This window comes from Nymphalis io, chromosome 12 (genome assembly GCF_905147045.1).
Source record: "Nymphalis io chromosome 12, ilAglIoxx1.1, whole genome shotgun sequence".
NCBI classification, from domain to species: Eukaryota; Metazoa; Arthropoda; class Insecta; order Lepidoptera; family Nymphalidae; genus Nymphalis; species Nymphalis io.
Genome location: NC_065899.1, coordinates 8,840,920 through 8,857,271, shown reverse-complemented (window position 1 = coordinate 8,857,271; position 16,352 = coordinate 8,840,920). Strand labels below are relative to the sequence as shown.

Sequence of the window (16,352 nt, the reverse complement as noted above, 5' to 3'; positions counted from 1 at the left end):
TTAAACATTATACAAATTTACTGGTGGTAGAGCTTTGTGCAAGTTCGTCTGGGATCGGTACCACCCACTCATCAGATATTCTAGCGCAAAATAGCAGTAATTAGTATTGCTGTGTTCCGGTTTGAAGGGAGAGTGAGCCAGTGCAATTACAGGCACAACGGACATAACACCTTAGTTTCCAAGGTTGGTGGCGCATTGGTGATGTAAGCGATGATTAACATTTCTTACAATGCCAATATCTATGGGCGTTGGTGACCACTTACAATGTGGTGGTCCGCTTTCCTACTCTATATAAAAAAAACACTACTATTAAAATAATAATTTAATAACTCAACTTAAATGAATCATTTAATCAGATAAAAAATACATTATTATCTGTTGTGAATTAAATTGAGCTTGTTATTACCACAACACTATGAAATTACTAACGAGCAAATGAGTTTTCGTTATAAAGTAATAAATTAAGGAATTACAATAAATCGTAGTGTGACCGAACACTACGATTGCTCCAGGCGGCCTTAATTGGTCACAATGAACATTACACGAGTTCACGTATTGTTCATATAAATGATTGTAAGTAGGTATCATAATTGATTTATTTTATTTGATAATAAATAATATGTTAATTGGGAATATATTTCATTAGCTTTATGCCGTCCGCTTCATTGGGCGTGATTTATTTCTAGCAATTGTAACAGTGTAGCGACAGTTAACGGTAGACCATCATATATGCCTTTTTATATTAATATCTGTATTTTATTGAATTATCGTTTTCTTTGTTAAATTTTAGCAATATTTTTTGTCGTATTAAACATATATTAATTTTTCAACAAGTTCAATTGCATCACACTGGTAAAGCGCATATTGATGTACAGTACAGTAACGGCCTGTTAATGTCTCACTGCTGGGCTAAGGTCTGCTCTCCCTTTTGAGGAAAAGATATTGTTGCATAATCATAATACGGCATATTTTCTAACGGCACATAATTATGGACATAAAAGTTTGGACATAAAAGCTCAAAGAAGAAGCATAGCTTCAGAAACAGATATTTAAGAATCAAACCAGTGCTGCTTAAGCCTGCAGCCTCTAAATAAAATCTCAGGTGGATTCTATCCATTGAGCGATTTTTTTATTTACTTTACAAAATTGGCTAAAATGTGTTTAATATATTCATTTGAAACAGAACTTAATTTCAAAATTTATTTATCATAGACATGCTGAATAAATGCGTTAATTGCTAAAACTTTCATCTGGATATGAAAAATAACAATTTTTTAAATCCCAAAACTCTGTTTCAGATAAGTTTTTAACACGAGCTTTCATGGATTTCATTTATTATTTATCTTGACGCGTTGAAGCTGGCGTCAACAGCAGATAACCAGCAAACTAAATGATGTTGTTTTGTTTCGAATCCCCGAAAGATAAAATACGAACCACATGTAAAATAAAAGTTATTTCTATATTTAAGATACATCGAAACTAGTTAATTTGAATACGATTCAGAAATAAAAACAATGTTTTAAAAATTAAATGATCTTAGGCAAATATAAATTTCGATGTAAATAACTTGTTACCTATTTTTTAAATTTAAAAAAGGTATGTCGACTGGCAAATGAGCCCGACAGTTAGTGATCACTACCGCCATATATAGATTAAACATTGGTACTCAATTTTAACTATGCTATACGTTGTATCCCATGTGTTATGTGTCGAATAAATCACAAGAAGATGGTACCTACTCAGATGGGCTTTTACAAAGGACTACCACCAAATAAATTTGAAAGTTTTCATTAATATTTATTTTACATAAATTTCTATGTGTTATATTTATAATATATTCTATTGTCTCTTTGGCTATCTTATGTCTATGTTATACGTCTTGAAATAGAACATTAATATAATACTAATGCCTGGGATGTATTGTCTATTTCAATTTGTGTGATATTATTATTATTACGTAATACAATTTGCGCTTATATATTATCTGTGCTCAAATGTATAACAATTGTCATGACAATTGCTCGGACGGTATATAATTTGATGAGCTATAGTGACATCTTTTAAAATAGTTTTGCAAATTAATAAAAAAATATTATATATTTCAATTCACGCTGTGTAAGTTGGGATCTTATATGCTATAAAAGCCAAGATGAACCAGTATTTGGAAGACGTGACTTTTAACCGGTGAATGACATGCCACTGCATTTTCATATGGTTTATTAATCTTTATTATTCATATCGTGCTCGTCGATGAAGGAAAACATCATGAGGAAACCCTCATGTAGTAGATAAAAATCTGTCAAGTGTTCACCAACCATTGGACATTGGACCAGTGTACTGGTTTAAGTTCCAAGCCTTTTCCTCAGAATGGAAGGAGATCTTTGCCCAGCAGAGGGAAGTTTACTGGCTATTGCATAATTAAAAATTTATGACGTTACTAGAACCTGATGTCGATGTCTGTTACACGCTTTATTTACAAAGTCCAAAAATATGTAAAATATGTCAAATTTCTTTTATCTTTGTGTACATGATATAAAATATATCATAAGACAAAAATATTATGGCAAAGTAGTCTACAGTGTTTTCATTTTCCTGAAAGTAATAAAAACTCTCAGATTTTTTCACACGAGAAAGAATTTTATTGATATTCCGTCACGTAAAAATTACACATGTGAATGTGAATTTCGTAAATAACTGTATATATTTTCTAAATATCATAAAAATACATACATTTGACGAGGCGGTTGGCGTGGTTGGTAGATACCTGCCTTTCACGCCGAAGGTTGTGGGTTCGGTTCCCGCCCAGGATAGACATTTGTGTGCATGAACATGTCTGTTTGTCCTGAGTCTGGGTGTAATTATCTACATATATAAGTATGCATTTACAAAAGAAAAATAGTATATGTAGTATAGCAGTTGTCTGGTTTCCATAGTACAAGTTCTGCTTAGTTTGGGATCAGATGGCCGTGTGTGAATAATTTCATTAATAAGCGGTTGATAAAGCTATTGGTACTGAGTCTTATAAATCTGTAAGTACTTACAATAGAACATAAGTTACATACAATAGTTCCGTCCATAATTACTCCTTTATTATTCAGACATTCGGCATTCAAATGTAAAACAAAGCAAGTGGCTCTTATAGTTTTTTTTTTATATTATAGGTAGCTTTGATGGTATGTTTTCATCATCACTCATAGAAATTGGTGCCGTAACATTTTATTAATCATCCCTTATATCGCTGATGTGCCACCAACCTTGGGAACTAAGATTTTATACACTGGTACCTGTAGTTTTATTGGCTCATTGACCCTTCCCGCCTGAACATAACAATACTTAGTATTGTTATTGGTGATAGAATATGCGATGAGTGGGTGTAATCTACCCCGATGGGCTTGCACAAGGTCCCACTAAGATTATGAAGGTACTATGATAGTGTACCGATACTATGCCTATAATTATTATGTCTAGTATAATATTTACGAGTCCAGACATCCATTAGGACCCTTTCTTTATATTTATAGTTGGGATAGACAAATTCAAAATAACTTTTTATTTATTATTATACAAAGCCATAATGTAAGCCTATTTGCAACCGCGAAAACCAATAATAAAGATAAGGCAAATAGCCACCATTATGTTTAAATAATAGCTCGCATTATGTTAACTAAAATGTTTTGCTTTTACAAAAACCTTTCAACTTTATGGTTAATTTTTATAAAGATATTTTAATACACATTTAAACCAGCTTTTCTTCGGAATTGAGTTTGCCCAGTTCCATAAGATTACTGCAAAGTTACATAGCGTGCTGTAGTTACTCTCACACAGATACAATAGAAATAGAATTGTACAAAAATATATAAAACATTATTAAAATAGCGAGCTTAAATCTTATGGACTTAAATTCACTGGTGGTAGGGCTTTGTGCAAGCTCGTCTGGGTAGGTACCACCCACTCATCAGATATTCTACCGCAAAACAGCAATACTTGATATTGTTGTGTTCCGGTTTGAAGGGTGAGTGAGCCAGTGTAATTACAGGCACAAGGGACATAAAATCTTAGTTCCCAAGGTTGGTGGCGCATTAGCTATAAGCGATGGTTGACATTTCTTAGAATGCCAATGTCTAAGGGCGTTTGGTGACCACTTACTATCAGGTGGCCCATATGCTCGTCCACCTTCGTATTCTATAAAAAAAAAAGACTTATAAACGTTGTTTAGCGAGCAATTAGTTAAATAATGCTGCGTCTTCTTCTTTCGAATATCACATCAAGAATTATAGAAAGAGCGAAATCAGTGTTTATCTTAACAGCTCTTAACGTTTATAAGCAAGGCCGTTAGGTTTTAACGTAAACTACGAAATCATTCTAAATTTATTTTAGTTTCCTAGTTTAGTTTAAAACTAAACCTATTTTAGTTTAGTTTACAAAAGTTATTAGTTCATTTATTATTGGTCTAAGCAAGTTTTATGCCCCAATCATTTATTTGTATCAGGACTTTACTATAACAAAGTCGTTTAATAATTCATAAGATACCAATCTTTTATTATACTAATTCACTCAAATAGGTTTAAGAATTATTAGATGGAAATCACTTTCCATGGCAAACGTATCTGAAATTCTGGAGTAATGAGTCTGGAAAATGCCGGGAAAATACTGAGAATAAATAGTATTTTATTCTACATTTCAAAATCCGATGGATAGAACACGTCGTTAAGAAAAGGCCTCAGATCTTAGTCCGTACTAAATTTTTAAGTGTCTTTGTGTTTTCTATCCGTGTCGTAGTCGAGGTAATTTAAAGAAAAACATCATAATACCATATTATAGTTGTTAGAAATGTACAAAAATTACTCTTTCATTAAAACCAGTTAATCCTTCTAAAAAAATAAGGATATTAAAATTCAAAATTCAGTTTAGTAATAATCGATTCTTTTTCTATTACTAAAATAGGCTTTTCAGTAAATTTTTAATAGGAAGGATATATCTTTGGGAAAATTTTTCGTTTGGCTATATTATGCGATATGTTTGCTGATTTTCAATTAATTTTAATCTTTGTTTTATTCTGTACGATTTTCAATTTAATGAAAAATATCATCCATAATAAAAGTCAGTGTGAAAAACTAGGGTACGCAACGTTTACATAGCGAGACTAATTTATTTGTTCATCGCGCTTAAAAGGCTTTTGTATGTATATATATATATATATTTTAATTATATATATATATATATATATATATATAACGGACGAGCATATGGGCCACCTGATGGGAAGTGGTCACCAAACGCCCTTAGACATTGGCATTGTAAGAAATGTCAAACATCGCTTATACAGCCAATGCGCCACCAACCTTGGGAACTAAGATTTTATGTCCCTTGTGCCTGTAATTACACTGGCTCACTCACCCTTCAAACCGGAACACAACAATAACAAGTACTGCTGTTTTGCGGTAGAATATCTGATGAGTGGGTGGTACCTACCCAGACGAGCTTGCACAAAGCTCTACCACCAGTATGTACAAAATTATACAATATGTATAAAATTTAAAAATATAAAAAGCAATTATATATTTTGATGTGGTAGGGCTTTATGTAAGCCCTTCAGGGTATGTACCACCGACTCATCGATATTCTACCGCCAAATAGCAAAGTTATTTTTTTTTTGTTTCACGATATTTAATGAACTTATCATAATTATCAAATTTTACTTTGTTTTTTTTTTACAATTTTAAATGTTTATTATTTCTGGTAAAGAATTAAAATATAACATTTCTATTTTTGTGTATTCATTCGATTCCAATTCTTTTCATTCCAATTTTGTTTATTCAAAGTCTCGTAAATGGTTTGTGTATTGTATCCCTATTTTATGTTTGTACTGAGATTGTATGTTACTTGAAGAGAGCACTTTACGCCACTCACACGCTGGTAATGTAGTATACTTTTATTCGGGGCTTAGTGTAAGTAATAAGAATAATATTCTTGTAAAGTTATATTATTAAAAATAAATAATTATTCTTTATTATAAAGGTGAGTTGTCATAGTGGAAGATTGGTCTAAATTTCCTATTTTTTTTCTTTTAAAGCGATGGTTTCCTGAGCATTATGCAATATGGACTTGAGCAAAAGTATATTAGCTTTAAATTACTTTTAACTTTTCTTTACTGATGATAGTTTTAGAATTATTTATGAAATATTTTTTAAGCCAATTGAATCTGCACATTGGGTAAGGTTCACTGACGATTATATTTTCTTGCAAACATATATATAAAAAAAATTGAGTAATTTATGTATATATAGGGAGTATCGATCAGTTTGTTACAAAAGAAGTTTTTAATAAAACAAAATTAAGATTTTATTTCACCTGTTTGTATGCATGAAGTAAATGATGCTATTTCTTTTTTAAACAAGATCCAATTAACCGAATGTAGCTTTGCACACACTTTTGTTTTTAATATAATCTAGTATAACGAAAATAATAAGTAGCCCCCAAATAAAGTATCTGAAAAAGTTATTTAAGCTGTAATTATATACATTTAAAACGCTATTTACTTTTCACTTAGTTCAAAGTTATGAGAACGGCTTGCTAACCTCGAGTGACCGCAATATTCGTGTTTTCTTTTTCGCCGGCAATACTTTTACGCAATATTCTACTAAAAGCTCTACAAGAATTACTGAAAGAGAAAACTACACAAGGTGAAATGATGTATTACATATTAGATATTTTGTAAAAGCCGAATTCGCCAGCTACTCACCCGTTTGGTATAAATGCTTTATAAATAAATGTGTCGTGTTCGTAAATAAGATTTTATTAATAATTACATATATTAATGTATTTAATATCAGTTTATTTCTTGTCCGGGTTTCAGGCATACAAGGCTAAGGAAATCTGTAACCCAAGGGGCCCCACCCCTATAATTTCTCTCTATCCGCTTTTGTTTGGGGGGCCTCAAATGTTAAAGTGCCTAACAGCCTTGGATTAGAGATCCAAGACCCGTGCCTAAATATGTTTCTATACCTAAATATATTTATATAAGAACTAAAATGTTAAGTTCTTTGTGCCTGTGGTTACACTGATCTACTCGTCCTTCAAACTGGAACAGAATAATACTAAGTATTGCTATTTAGCGGTAATGTCTTATGTTATACCTACTCATACGGGCTTACACAAGCCTCTACCAACAATGAAAATAGATATCCATATTATAGAAGATAAAAAAATTTGTTACCATTAGTAAAAACTTTGATCAACTTTTAAGGGCAACTCATAAAAATGAAGATAAGGTACGAGATATAATAAGGTTGGAATGAGAATGAAAATAATAGAAGATATGCGAAATGACTTTGAGATAATCACGATTACACGACACGAACCACACACGTAGTTTACTTTCAAATTACACTTTGGTGCCTAAGCGTGACGATTTGTATATGGAAAAATCCGGAAAATAATACGATACTTTTTTTAAAAAGAATTGACAATTAGGTTTTTTCTTCATTACTGCATGCATAAGCAAGAAAATGTTCCTCACGAGGGTACTTAGGCCTTTGTTTGAGAAAAACTGCTAGAAAATAATTGGCCACAAATGTGCGGCTTCCGTGGTTGAACTTAAACGCTTGTGACGTCATTATTATCCTACGAGTATGTGTGTTATTTCAGTAAAAATAGACGACTTAATGATGCGTTCTTTTCCTCTATAGTATCTTGTGCTTATTCAAATATTATTCTTAAAAATACCGTTCAATTTTTTTTTCATTTTAAAATATTTCAGAATATAATTTCTTGAGCCGAACTGGCCTTGTGGTTAGGCAGCGTTAAAGAAAGCCAAAATAAATCGTTACTAATAATAAAAATGCAAACCTGAGTTTTTTTTAATTTGTTTGTTACCTTTTCACGTCTTATCGTTAACTACTCAACCGGTTATCATGAAATTTTACATACACCTTTTTAGGGATATGTACAATGATATTACATAACACCTCCAACTAACATAATAAAATAAAAACATAGAATTTCATTAATAAAATAATCTAACATATAATGAAGTAAGTGAAGATATTTTAGCTTTATCAAATTACATTCCGTATTATATATGTTAAGCGTATTTGCAGAGTAAAAGCAACACGATATAAATTAAACAAACGAATGTTCTATTTTACGTATTAGATTACACGAAAATCGGTAATTTTAAATATGTATTTGTGTATGTTAATACATGAAACAGACGCTGTAATTCCATAAGGACGTTTAATGGTTTGTCAACATTCAGTATTATTTTGAAAGGTTTTCGTAAAATATTTATTCATGTGAAATATATAGATATAATATATATTTACGGCTTTAATGTTAACGTCATTTAGGAAGTGATTAGTTAAACAATACTTTCTTCTTTTTTCGAATGTCAAATCAATAACAACAGAAAGAGATAAATCAGTGTGTACATATATAAAGTGAAAATAAAGTACAATGATAGAAATTAAATTAAAAATTATGAATAGTCAATCGATTTCAATAAAATAAAGCAACAAATGTTTAAAGCTCCAAGCTGAGCTTCACCTATCCGTTAAAACCGCAAGAAAATCCGTGCAGTAGTTTCGCAGATTACACAAACATACAATCAGACAGATAACCGCTAAACAACGCTTTTTATTAAGGCTGTAAGTATTTTTTTTAAGAAATAGTGAATATAAATGTGATATAATACAAGAAGCCGTTTAATATTTTCAAAATAAATGTGAGTAATTTTATTGTAATAAATTTCTACCGCTAAAATGTATTTATAGTAAAAGTTTTTTACTTCGAAACTTGGATTAGATTTTGAGACAATACGTAAGAAAAAAATCCGTATGGGCACGCGGTGCGATGTATTTTAACTGAGTAATAGTGATTGTATTATGTTATTTTGCGCAAAATACCTCTAATTTACCCGCGCGAATTTAGGATACGTAGCTAGTATAATTCATAATCACACACCAGTATATATACATAATTATATATATCTATAAAGTTTGTATGACGGTATATAAGCAAGTTTGCTATTTGCGATCATGCTATTAAAATATTTGTTTCTGTCGAAAAGTAAACAGCTTACTACAAATGAATGAATTAGCATCAGTTAAATAATTAAAAGTAAACTCTATTCGAAAAAAATTAAAGTGTTAAGTCAAGTTGAAATAAAATCTCTCTTTGTGATTGTTCTTAAAACTGGAAAAGTACTATTATTTTCTTTTAGCTTTATATTCGCAATTAAAGTTATTTAAACCCACCAGGAAGCTTTAATATTGAATAAAGAGCAATACTATTCCTTTGTACTCCAAAATATATTTTCTGGCAAAATACACCATAACAGAAATTGGGTAAAAAATAAAATTTCAAAAATCTGCCTACCTAATCTGCATTTTAAGCTAAATGATCTTAAATTATTGAGCATAAAAAAGAGAAAAGCTTAGAAAAAATTCTACACGACCATTGAGAGCTTTCTTGGAAGTAGTAAAGCGAAAATTCGAATTAAAATATATCATAAATTTAGCGAGAAACAACAGAATCAAAAATAATAATTGCTCTAGTGGATTTGCCTATTTACGCATTAACAATGCAAACTGTACTAATATTGTATTGTTTTGTTACATGAAATTGAAGCGTTTTTTCAACATTATTAAAATTGTTTATGCATTCGCGTTACTTCCGTGCGATTGCATGTTTTCCTAATTTTTTTTTGTCTTATACTTTTGTTATTTTATTTTTTAAATATTTTCTTACGTAACGTAACGTTTCTTATTGTAGAATAAATTAATTATTTTCTTCATATTTTATATTGTTATTATACTAAGGCGACTATATACGTTAACGTTTAATATATATTTTTATAATACATCTCTTCTGAGCTGTATGATCAAATAAAGGTTCATATTGGTCAATATTACAACATTTTTCTTCGAAAGAATTGGAACAATTCTTTTGTTATAAAAATATTTGTCAAGTTATTGCTAAGAGAAGTTACTTATCTCGTCCTATACGTGCTCACCCACGGAGGCTCCCTTGCAGCTGTTAAGCGATTAGATACATAGATAAGACATTCAGCGCTTAAATATCGAAATTGCTCATATTCCTCATAAACTAGTCTAATATTATATGATGATTTCAGGCGTTTCAAAAAGAAGAATGCTAATTATAATATGTATGTATATATGAACTCTGTCAAATAATATGACAAATCAGTTACTTTTTTAATCTTAAAAAAAAATACATATACGGCATCAAAATGAAAGGCCGTGGTTGATCTTATATATACTAAGCATTTTTTGTTTTTTTTATTATTTAGCTTTGAAAATAATTGTAAATGTAAACTGAATTCTTACGTCCTTAGGTGCAGTGCAATGTTATAGTGCAAAAGTGTATGTAGGTACAGGTGCACTCTCTATTCTCTAACTCTCATGGCAAAACCAACACCGCCATTGACCAATCAGCTGCCAACCAGGATAGATCATGGTTCTTGACAGAAAAAAACAATGCACAAGTATGTGTATAAACTCAGATTTACCCCCTATCCTCAAACAATCATAATCCGATGGCACGGCAAATCCGACATCCGAAAGAGTTTAGCCGCAGGGTCAACGATTTTCCGAGCCTTTTAAGTGCTTTCTACGTAGGCTCATAAGTGTACACATCTCCAGACTCCATTCTTCTAAAAATTTTTTTTTACAAAAATACCAATAAGGTTTAATTGACCCATATCAGTTTTTAGAAACAGAACTTCGAGATCACTTCAGCTAGCAACTGTAATAGTAGTTCATTCAAGTTCTGTGTATATATGAAATTAAAATAAAGGTACATGTCTACGTTATCTATTTCAGTAGATGTTAGCAGCCGTTCTAATTTAGATTGAAACAATAATGAGATATTCATCTACCCTACACCAATAAACCAAGGTACTATTAATGAATTTGCCTCGGCCTCTAATACTCTTGACTTTCTACTTGACTTAGTTAGGATTTACTTTAGGCTTATCTTAGTGAAAGTGAGATAATTGACTTCTAAATGAGTAATTTGTGGACGATAAGCTTTGGTACCGAAACTCATTTAAGATTTTATGACGCTACATAGGTTAATCTTAGCAATCCAATTAAAGGTTGATCATACTTTACCTTATCATACATCTCACACCATACAAAATTCGCCTGTAATTCTGTATCCTCGAGGTTATATGAAAACAAAAACAGCAATTGATATAGAAATAAAATAAGACCTCACAAAAGTACTATACCACACAGTTAAATTAATTTTATTTTAAACATTCAATAATAATAATCGTAAAATCAATGGCTTAAGGCTCATAAGTTGGTTAGACTTAATTATAATTTTATCTTTATCTCCAAACATAAACTAATAAAATCGAATACTTTAACATTGATTCGATTCAAAGGGTTATTTAGAGTTAATAATTAAATAGAAGCCATAAACAGCAGGTATTTAGACATATTAATTGATTGAATATTCAATATGTAAATTCTTGACATTCTATTGATCATCTCAACTAAACTATATTGTAAAGTGCTTTCCGTTAACTATATTTACATCCTAATTCCATAGGGAGGGATGAGTGAGGGAAAATAATTTGCATTTTAATTTATTTTGACAAACTATTTTCATTTATAATATTATATTTATTTGAACGTATATGACCTATTTATTTCAGTTATTCATGTTGCCATTCCATTGTTACACAGTCATTGAATATTTATCAGCATCCTCTTAGGTCCGAGTTTTGAATATTTTATTAATATAAATATTTATATCCGCGTTGAAAATAGCTTTTCTTATTATCCATCAATCTTCAGTCTGTTTTTAAGATGCTGACAACACCAACAATAACAAGTTTTTGTTTTTGTTTTTGGCTTTATAATTTAAAACAGTCAAAATAGTCCAGTAGTAAGAACAAGTGAATGTGAATTTAAGCCCAGGCAAGCACCTAGGATGATTTTAATTTTATTAAATCATTAAATAAACGTTTTTTCAGATTAGTGTCTTGAAGATCTTTCCAATACATTTTTTAAGAAAAATATAAAAATACATGAATACATTTATGTGATATGAGTTATAGAGCTTCACGGTCTTCTAACGGCATTTAATAGTCACATACCGATCTTTCTCTCTCTGTAATCTGTAATTTAACAATAGAAAAAAGAAGGATGTGTATTATATAATTACACAACGTTTATACAACTATATTTACAAATTAGTGCGTCCATAATATATCTATAATCCGATTACAGCATCAATCAGTATTAACAACTATAAAGGTCTGCATATATTATTTCAACATTGGATAATACAAAAATAAAACAGTTAATTTAAAAATCCCAAAAGAGTTTATACTAAGCCTTATCGCTTATATCGAATTTATATTGTTATTTATTCCACAGTTCACTCCGTTTACTAATTATTTTCCAATGTAATTAATTGTTGCTAAAATTACTTTGCAGAAATTGTTGAAATAACATTGTTTGTAAGTTCATTCTCTTCATCTTCCTTATTTCCCTATGCTTATGATTGATTTAATCGTCTTTTATTATTTAAAAATAAAAATAGATTAAATTTAATTAAATCTGTACGACGTTCCGCGAATTTATTCTTAATTATTATATTGGTCTTTTGAAAATTTTTTGTTAATGTAATATATAATAATAATAATAAATAATAAAAGCCGAGATGGCCCAGTGATAAGAACGCGTGAATCTTAACGGATGATCGTGGTTTCAAACCCGGGCAAGCACCACTGAATTTTCATGTGCTTAATTTGTGTTTATAATTCATCTCGTGCTTAACGGTGAAGGAAAACATCGTGAGGAAACCTGCATGTGTCTAATTTCATTGAAATTCTGCCACATGTGTATTCTGCCAACCCGCATTGGAGCAGCGTGGTGGAATAAGCTCCAAACCTTCTCCTCAAAAGGGAGAGGAGGCCTTAGCCCAGCAGTGGGACATTAACAGGCTGTTACTGTCTGTACTGTTACTGTAATATTTCATTGAATTAAACTTATAGATACGAATGGATATTGGTTAGAGATTAATATAGTTCAACACCTTCTGATCGATCACCGTGACAGTTGGCTCAAATAGTATGTATTTTTGATGGGGATTTTATAATATACACTTTTTGTATCTCACCGCTAGATGATACTGCAGCAGATCATTTTCTATACCGTTAAAAAGTCCTGGGTTCAACTCCCAGGTCGAGCCAATAAAAAGTTATTTCTGTCGGAAAATTCTCAGTAGCAGCCCGGGTCTGGAAGTTGGAAGTGTGTACACTCACGTGCCTCGTATAGTACGTAAATACGTTGGTCATGTGCTTGAACTATTTCTCCTCGTGTCGTATTGCCGTCCCATCGGATTATGAGAGCTAGGGAATAGAGAGTGCACTTGTGTTTGCACACAAACTCGTGCGCTATAATATGTCCTGCGCAGTTGGCTAATCGCTCTTGAGATTGGCTGCCGTGGCCGAAATTGTCTGGAGGACCTTACATATATATAGAGAGAAATGCGATACACCACTATTTATAAACTATTAAATTTAAAATATTCGATAAATGCTTCATTAAACTTCTAATACAAGATAAAAAATTCCCTAATGACATAATGTTAGAAAGAGTAAGATAATATATAATATTAATACTTAAAAATGTTCTGGTAAGCACGGTAGGTGACGAAAAATTAATACAGTTGAAGGTGCTGCAATTTTAAAACTCTAAGTTATGCAGCAAACGATCGAGTATTCGCGTCGAAAATTAGTTGACACTGACTGACACTTTTGACTGAAACTTTGGTAAATTAAGTTTTTAATATTTTTTGCAATTTTATTTGAATATATTAAGCAGTACCTAATAGTTTAACCAAAATACCTATTGTTTATCATAAATGATGTTCATGTTGAGTCTATATATATATAACATGAACATCAATTAATAGATATATATACATATACTCAACGTGAACATCAATCGATTCAATTTACCATACATACAATTATCACCAGGATTATATATTAATTTCAAAATATTTATCAAACGCAGAAATATTACTACGAGTATATTGTCAAAGTAATTAACTTTTATATGTCTATATATCAGCTTATCACCCACCAACGCTGGACGAAAGCCTCCATAGATCGCTAGTCGCTCCCGATCTTGGTCAACTTTTATAACAACGATAATCTCGTAATGTCCGCATAACTATAGCCATCGTCCTTTTAACGATTATTAATACACAGTGATGTTTTTAATGGTAAAGATAATTTACGCAAAGTTACAGCGAAAAGGAAATAGGTATATACCGTTAAATAATGTACTGAGTAATAATTTGCTAACAGTTAGTTTCTGATGAAACAAACATAAAATAAACGTTCCATTCATATTATACAACGACACGCTTGACAAAAGTATATTCTTTAAGCATTTTTGATAGTTTCGTAATTAAATTTCTGCCAATAATGGTTTTGTCGCTACATGCAGACGAATCTATAGCACAGAACTGCAATTAAACTTCAGAAATCTTACTTCTCGAAAGTAATTAAATTTACTATTTCACGAAGGCTCACTTAAGAGAAATAATTCTCGAGAAAGAAGAATAATAATTCTAATTTTAAAAGCGTCGTTGAATAGAATGGCTGAACTTTAAGCTTATTAGATTTTTTTTAGATTAATATTGTTTATAGCAACACAATACCGATTAAAAAAATTAGCTGGCTGAACAAAAATTCACGTACATTGTACTTAATAATAATATATTTTGTAACATAGAAAAATGTTTGAATGGACAATATAAAATAATGTTGATATTTAAATCTTATTTGATCAGTTTAAAATCAAAGTCGAGTTGTATTTTTTACATTTTTTAGCAACAAATTATCGTTTAAGTTTTTATATCAAATATGAGTGTAACTAAGTAGAAGATAGTAACTAGAATAAGCAATCACGAGCAAGTATATTTTGCATTATTTTTAAAATATTCGAGCGATTCAAAGTTCTGAACTCTGCTTCAAAGTACTACCGTAAGATGCCATAAAACTAATATAATTCCCATTTAAAATTGTAATTTTGTTGCACTAATAAATTCTAGAAACTTGAAGTAACTGCAGCTATCATTAATTAGTTGACTGAACCAACCTTCTTTAGGACGTTCATTATTTGAAGTAGTTAGCGTTGTTCATTATTTCTAGAAAATTACAACCCTATAAGAGAACATCTTTAAGTTACTTTTTATGGGCAATCCTATTTTTTATTGTACTCTTTTATTTGAGTGTTCATAGAAACATTTTATTTAAACCTTTACCTTGAAAAGGGTTTTTATTAGTGGCAGTATATGAGCTGCACATATTGATGATTTTGTGTAGCGTATTGTACATTTCATGAGTAATAATCTATATCAATTAGTAGTAAATGTTTTTACCACTGTTTACTTACAGATACTACATGTTTCATAAGCATATATGCAATACATGAGTGCAAATATTATTTACTTTAAATCATAAAGTAGGATAGCAATCAAAGGAACGAGGGACGTAATATCTTGAACAAAACATGCTTGGCTTGAACATACAAATAACGCGATAACCAATATCCGTTGAGAGAACGGTTTGAACTGTCATGACTTGTTGAACTAATATATACGATAAACTGCATTCTATCAAGTACGGTCTGAACAACCAATAAATATACTTACATTTATTTGTATTTTAACTTTTAAAACTTTGTACGTGTGGGTTATAGCGGCTAAGTGGTGCTTTAAATATTTAATCCTTATATGACAATTAATATTATGGAGATAAAGAAAAGTATTATTAGCCATATATTAAAAAAAAATATTAAACTCATCACAATAATATAAGCTGACATGTTTATTTAGTAATTGATTTCCAACTGTAATTCAATTTGTACCTATAGTCTAAACGCTTAGTTAGACCTATACGATGCCGACTTTCCTTTTAGTTTATGATACTACCACAAATCTAAAAAAATACAGTGTATGTATGTACACTTACATAATGTTATACTTACATAATATTAGTATTGCTTATTTTCAGAAAGTCACTTATATTCCTTTATTTCCTTTGAATGTAGGCATTCAGCTTGTATCAGGAGCGGGTTTAACAACAAAATCCCGTGTGTTGTCAAGATGGAATAATAAATACATGAATACAAGGAACTTCCGAATTTCATATCGACAAGCGTACATCATCTGCTATTGAGACTCGAGCAAGAAATTCAAGTTAAAATATTTGGATACATACAGTAATAGAAACTGTTATTAAAGTATATATTATAAAATGGAGATATTAATCAATGAATTTGAACAAATAATTTTAAAAT

At 30.6% G+C, this 16,352-nt stretch overlaps 1 long non-coding RNA gene across 2 annotated transcripts in view; it reads right to left on the bottom strand.

Moving 5' to 3' along the window:
- LOC126772449 (uncharacterized) overlaps window positions 1–16,352 on the bottom strand; it is a 254,732-nt gene that overhangs the window by 126,823 nt on the left and 111,557 nt on the right. The gene's annotated exons all lie outside the window — the stretch shown is intronic.